Source organism: Cydia pomonella, chromosome 5 (assembly GCF_033807575.1).
Source record: "Cydia pomonella isolate Wapato2018A chromosome 5, ilCydPomo1, whole genome shotgun sequence".
Taxonomy (NCBI): Eukaryota; Metazoa; Arthropoda; class Insecta; order Lepidoptera; family Tortricidae; genus Cydia; species Cydia pomonella.
The window spans coordinates 23145814-23152577 of record NC_084707.1 but is presented as its reverse complement, the minus strand read 5'-3'; the positions used below and the strand labels follow the sequence as shown (position 1 = coordinate 23152577).

Genomic DNA, 6764 nt, shown 5'->3' with positions numbered 1-6764 from the left:
CCCACACATGAGAGGAGGCCGTGGGACGTATATCCTCGTAAGGCCCAAGCTATTTTTAGGACGTTTATCATATCTACCCAATGGCCTAATTTTAGGTACTTATACTAGCGGCCCAGACCTTCTACTTGCTATAAAATCTGAAATTGGCATATTTTTAGCTGAAGTCTTATTAAGTACTGTAAATGTAAGTATTATGAATAAAATTAATTTAAAATTACTCGAAAAAAAACTGTCCTATTTTTAGGTCACTGGGATTATATTTTGTGAATATTTGTTATTTTATCTAGTCACTACATTTGCAATAAACCAATGAAATACCTGTGAATCATTAAATAAAAACGAACATACATATTTTATAATTATTTTTATTTATGTATAGGTAGGTAGTACATTACAGTTGTACAAAAAATCTAAACTTATGTATTCTAAACATCAACAAAAAGTACTTTCTTCTAAAATATTATCACATCAGCCTCAACTTTGTTTAACAATTGCACTTTAGTCTTTATTAAGGATGAGATCAAGTTTCTTTTTTTTATTACACTCTGGCCTCCTACATCTATTTTGTTGTTCACCAGCTAATGGCATATGAAGTGCACCGTATGTCCTGAATTGTTGACTGGGTAAAGATAAGATTTAAATAATTTTCTAATTCTGCATCCCTCAAGCCTGTAACAATGCAACACTCGGAATAAACGCCCGAAGTCCCAAATTTATGACAAAACAATTATATTGTACTAATGCAATAACATTCCATCGACCTAATTTTAGGACATCGAAATTTGCTCGCATCTCCTGCTCGAAATAAATCATAACGGAAAAAAATTTTTAGTGATCGTCATAATACAAAGCTTAAATAAGTATTTTTAATTAAATTTAGGTTAAATTAATTTAAGATTCTGGTGAAAAAAACGGATTTACTTACAACGTTTTCGCGAGGACGCCATCTTCCCAACATCCGCGTGCCAAAAGACTGTCATTTGATTGTCAAACGTCAAACTGACAGGTAATCATAATAGCTGCGTTCAATTCCGCCATATTTAAGAAATAAAGGCTTCTTTACACGCAAAGATTTAGGATCGGTACGTGTCAGAAGTGAATGACCTAATTTTAGGACTCTGGGCCGCTAATTGATAAATTAATATAGTTGCTTGGGCCGGAAGGACTACATTTCTCAGTCCTAAAAATAGGACGTTGGGCCTTACGAGGATATAGGCTGACTTATTATTATTTATACACAACATTGTAATTTCAACAATACATAATAGAAGAAATATATATATATATATATTACATATTTAATGGCAGTGTCATTAGACATTAGCCGTGCTAAATCCCTTCCTGTTTTCGAAAATCTTTTGAAAATTCAAATTTCTTTTGCTGCCTTAACTTGCTTTTATTGATGATTGTATAATATATGTATATGTATTTATTGTATTAGTATGTAGGTATGTATTATTATTATATTGTTTGCGTCTTCATTTTGTTGAATTACATGTATATCGGCACTACCCGTTTCATTTTGTAAGTTCAGTTTCCTGCTGCCCAAAAGTTACCTGGAAGAGATCACTCATTAGCGATAAGTCATTCTGTACTTATCTAGCTTTTAAGTTTTTTTTTTAATTTCCTGTCTATTTTTAACTGTATGTTGCACAATAAAGATTATTTACTTACTTACTAGTTAACGAATATAGCTGTAACTTAATTTGGAATAATATATGCCATGCTATATACTGATATAGTTATACTATGGGTATAACTACTGTAATCATTATGGGACGGTATAGATAATAAATTGAATGAGTCCTGTCGTCAAAACAATTATAAAACCTCAAGTCAACAACAACATGAAGTACCTACATTACATGTCTCAGAAAATCATAATCAACACTTAAATCGACCGGGATATAAACCGTGATTACCTTTACCAGTTACCCGTGAACAAGATGCATGTAACTGCGTCGAAATATCGGGAGATCAATCAAAACAATATAAAAGGTAATCACGGTTTATATCCCGGTCGATTTAAGTGTAGTGACACAAACTGTGAATCATTCAAAACTGTTATTCATAATCAATTCAATAGATTATAATAATTTTCTCGTCAATGATAATTCAAAGTTAAAAGTGACTTCGGTAATTAATAAGATTCTCATACTATCCTTTTTTGTTAAAGCTTATAGCCGCTGGATAGTTAAATTGATCATCATTATTTTACTGTAATGATCAATGACATTTTTCTGATCGTATCTAAAAATTGATTTTATGAGATAGCGGCAGCCATACAAACAAAAAGAATGGATGTGGATTGGGGGCGTATGCGGTGCAAAAAAAGTCCGAGCGTAAAATATTATTTTAACAGCCTTATAATTATAACATTATGCGGTGACAAAAAAGTTCGACTGTAAAATATTATTTTAACAGACAGCCTTATGAAACAGTAAGCGGTGATAAAAAAGTTCGACTGTCAAATATTATTACAGTACATATGGGGCTACTTTATAGCACTAGTGCGAGAAGTAGCATATTACGTTACTGTGTCGAACATTTAAAGGGCCATATGTACTGTAAAACGTTGTACGATACATGTGCGAATAGGTAATTCGCAACTCGTGTCGATTTAAAACACTCCCTTCGGTCGTGTTTTAATTTATCGCCTCTCGTTTCGAATTTCCTATTTTTCGCACTTGTATCGTAATGTACTATTTTAACAGCCTTATATAACAGTAAGCGGTGGCAAATAAGTTCGACTGTAAAATATTATTTTAACAGCCTTATGTAACAGTATGAGGTATAGCGGATAAAAAAGCTGGAATATATATTATCATTATATAATAATAATAATAATAATTCAGCCTATATACGCCCCACTGCTGGGCACAGGCCTCCTCTCATGCGCGAGAGGGCTCGGGCTATAGTCCCCACGCTAGCCCAATGCGGATTGGGGACTTCACATACACCTTTGAATTTCTTCGCAGATGCATGCAGGTTTCCTCACGATGTTTTCCTTCACCGAAAAGCTAGTGGTAAATATCAAATGATATTTCGTACATAAGTTCAGAAAAACTCATTGGTACGAGCCAGGATTTGAACCCGCGACCTCCGGATTGAAAGTCGGACGTCATATCCACTCGGCCACCACCGCTTTTTTCATAATATCATTATAACAGCCTTTTTTTGTATCAGTCTAGCTTTGATGCGAATACGATTAAGGTATATTTCTAATTGTGTAATACTTAAACAAAAGCATATTTTATCCAGTCAGAAACTGATCTTATTTATATACACGGTATAACACGAGGAACCTGAAAGATTTGAACCACGTACTTCTGAGGCCAAATGAAGGAAAAAATGTTATACGAGTTTAAGTAAATATTGCAAAAAAAAAATTAATATACATTCAAAAATTAAAAAAATAAACAAAAAAATTGTTGTACAGAAAAAGTTAATGTTATAGTAAAACTGGCACTGACAATTATTTTTTACGTTTTTTTTTTATAAAACCTAGGTTTTGCAAAGGTTGTCTTTTTTGACATCTACCTATAAGGATCTTTAAACTACGCCCCATAATGGCATCATCGCCATCAAAAAGGCGTTTTCCACTAAGTTACAATAAGTCGTTTTTTTTTTAATTGGTATTCATTATGAAACTAGGCGAGATCTACAAAAGTTTATATGACATTTTAGTCTCTAAATGTCATCAGGAATACACTGTTAAAGTATTTGGTTTCCTCATGTTACACTGTGTATAGAAAATAAGTGACAAAATAAAGCATCATGAACTGATATTACTGCACTATAGAACTGACACAGATCTACAAAATTGGATATTTAAATATAAAGCAAAGAAGCACGTACAATTTAAAAACAAATTATTCAAATAGCTTAAAAAACATCCAAATTTAACAGAATTACATTTGTATAACAGCCGTTTACATCCAGGAACAAGTCATCCTTGAGGCCGATTCTTAATTAACAATATGATATTTATACAATTAGGAAACACATCAAAATATTTTATTAACTCCAGCAGTCACCTCAGCGCAGTCAGCGGTCGCCTAGCAGGAGGACGTCCTATCGGACGCCCTAGGTATCGCTGGAGCGACATGGTGGAGGCGGATCTGCGCGAGCTTCGAGTCGACAATTGGCGAGAGGTCGCACAGGACCGAGAAAAGTGGCGCTGTCTTGTGTCGGAGGCCAAGTCTCATTTTGGCTCGCTGAACCAACGGAGTAAGTAAGTAAATATTTTTTGTTTTGTGTTTTAAGTAGTAGCAATGAATGGGGCCAGTACAGCGGTGTCACGCACTCGAAGTCGAGCCAATTGTTCAGTCTAACATCACATCGCGATTGGATGATGAGTTCGCATCACGCCAGCGATTGATCGCAACTATTTGCGTTAGATTGCAGGATTGGCTCGAATTTATGAGTGACAACACTGAACTAGCAACATTCTTAGTGCCCGTAAGGCCCGTCCTTAGATATATGTCAATTTTTATTGCTCGTCCTTTAGAGTTGATCTACGGCACTTAGCTTTTCACAGATTGCAAAATACTTGACAACCGGTTTGGCCTAGTGGGTAGTGACCCTGCCTATAAAGCTGATGGTCCCGGGTTCAAATCCTGGCAAGGGCATTTATTCGTGTGATGAGCATGGATATTTGTTCCTGAGTCATGGGTATTTTCTATGTATTTAAGTATTTATAAATATTTATATATTATATATATCGTTGTCTAAGTACCCTCAACACAAGCCTTATTGAGCTTACTGTGGGACTTAGTCAATTTGTGTAATAATGTCCTATAATATTTATTATTTATTATTATTGTCTGTCTTTTACAAATTCTCGGGACCATGGGGTCCCGGACATTTGGAAGGCGTGCGTGGGGCCGAAGCCAACACGTAGAGGCCCCTTGTAATAAGACAATTTACTCTAAATGTAACGTGACTATTATTACTTGAGAATTGAGGACGGGTACCGCCGTGGCTGGATGGTCTTAGATACACTAGACTAGTAGTCAGGACGTTATCCGCATAAGCTGATTCCAGTTTCGGGCACCAGAGGGCTGGGTGTCTTTTTTTTTTGGTATATGACATATTTTTCAGTTTTTAATTTAATAATTTTATTAAATTTTTCTCACCTATTGATGCACGTAAGATGCCTAATTGATGATGATGATTTAAGGCCATAACCATATCAAATTTTCGAAACAAAATCAGTCTCCCTATTCCTTAATTTATTCCAAGATGGATATCTACAAGTGTCGGGTGTCCATAAACAAGTAAAGTTTTACTGGGAGCCGCGGGGGGTGAGAAAAAGGTCCCGGAATGTTGAGAGCGAAGGTATATCGTCACAGTTACAGTTATCAAGGACAGTATCTTATCTAACTAAACTATTTTTTATCCACCAATACGTCTACGAGCGATACTACAAATTCCCTAAGTTTTTTAATTGTTTGACACCGAAGTGGTTTAAAAAAAACAGTGGCGCTCCGGGAGTTCCGACAGAAGTGAAAACTTGATTAATTACGTGTGTGTTTTTAAAATCGTCAGGAAATATTTTAAGCTTTATTGTCGGTTACGGTAACGGTAACAGTGTCGCGAGTTCAATGCTTTTTTTCCCCATCTCAAAAAATGCACAACGCAAGATTTCATTGCAAAAAAATACAAATCAAACTACTTTTTGATAAGAGCATGCGGATTTAACAATTATATTATATTCCTTGACTAAATTTAAATGTCAAGTATTTCTGGTTTTAAATAAAGAAACGAATTAAAGACACTGCAACTTTACATTTTAATAATACCCTATTTAATGTATAAAAATAGTTACATCTTCATTGATCTCTCATCTCTTGTCCTTATTGGATTTGCATCCAATGTGAAAACCGCCACAGTATTTACGAAGCTGTGATGGTTTTGTGAGTATTGGTTTTACACATGATTTACATGATTTACATGATTAAATTATAAAACGGGACTTAAACACTTCGCAGCTGTCGAAAATCTTCAGGTGAACAAATGTGCTGTTGCTATGTGTTTACTGGAGCCAGGACCAAACCACTGGATTGAGCTGCATAACTCTAAACCCTTTAAACGAGTCGCCACTTCTACAGCATAAATGTGCGGGAAGCCATTGAAATAAAAAAAAAACATTGCAATTTCAATCAGGACGAGGGTTTTGGGAACTCATCCACATGAAATCCAGTTATTAGTAAATGTAAGCGAAAACGGATATCGACAGTCGAAAAATCGAATATCGTTTGTGTTGTGTATCGACAGAATAATATCCCTAGTACGCAAAACGTTCAAGTTGATAGACAAGACCAAGTGTGGGTAGTTCGAAAAACTCGTGCAGCCTAGAAGATGGTGTAGTCAACTTTAGCCAGTTTTCTCCGTGTCCAGGGGGACAACACTGTCTTCGAAACGTCAGAGGTAAATTTATAACATAATACGCGATTAAGTCTTGTTCTATAATTTTATAATGAATGCTTAAGATTTGGCATGATATGTTATTTGCCTGCCTGCCTGATTTAATTAAATTATGTTTTATCCCTTTCTTACAAATACATAATTTAAAATGACATATAAAGACAAAATATTCGTAGCTACGAGTAATTCAGGCCAGTAACGCGTTTATAAATAACGCCATGAAAAACAATGTCAAACGACGTAAAGAAGACTGCTCCAGTCAAAATACTTTATTTTTTAAACTGTGGCTGTGCAGATATTAGGGCTTACTTTATACCTGGATCTAAGTACGTAAA

The 6764-nt window shown here is 35.0% G+C and overlaps 1 long non-coding RNA gene across 1 annotated transcript; it reads right to left on the bottom strand.

The window, feature by feature from the left end:
- Positions 1 to 347: 347 nt before the first annotated feature.
- Positions 348 to 1210, bottom strand: LOC133518118 (uncharacterized). Its single transcript, XR_009799442.1, has 2 exons — positions 926 to 1210; positions 348 to 669 (listed from the first exon to the last, which is right to left on the bottom strand). It is a non-coding gene; the product is annotated as an uncharacterized LOC133518118 (long non-coding RNA).
- Between the last annotated feature and the right edge of the window lie 5554 nt (positions 1211 to 6764).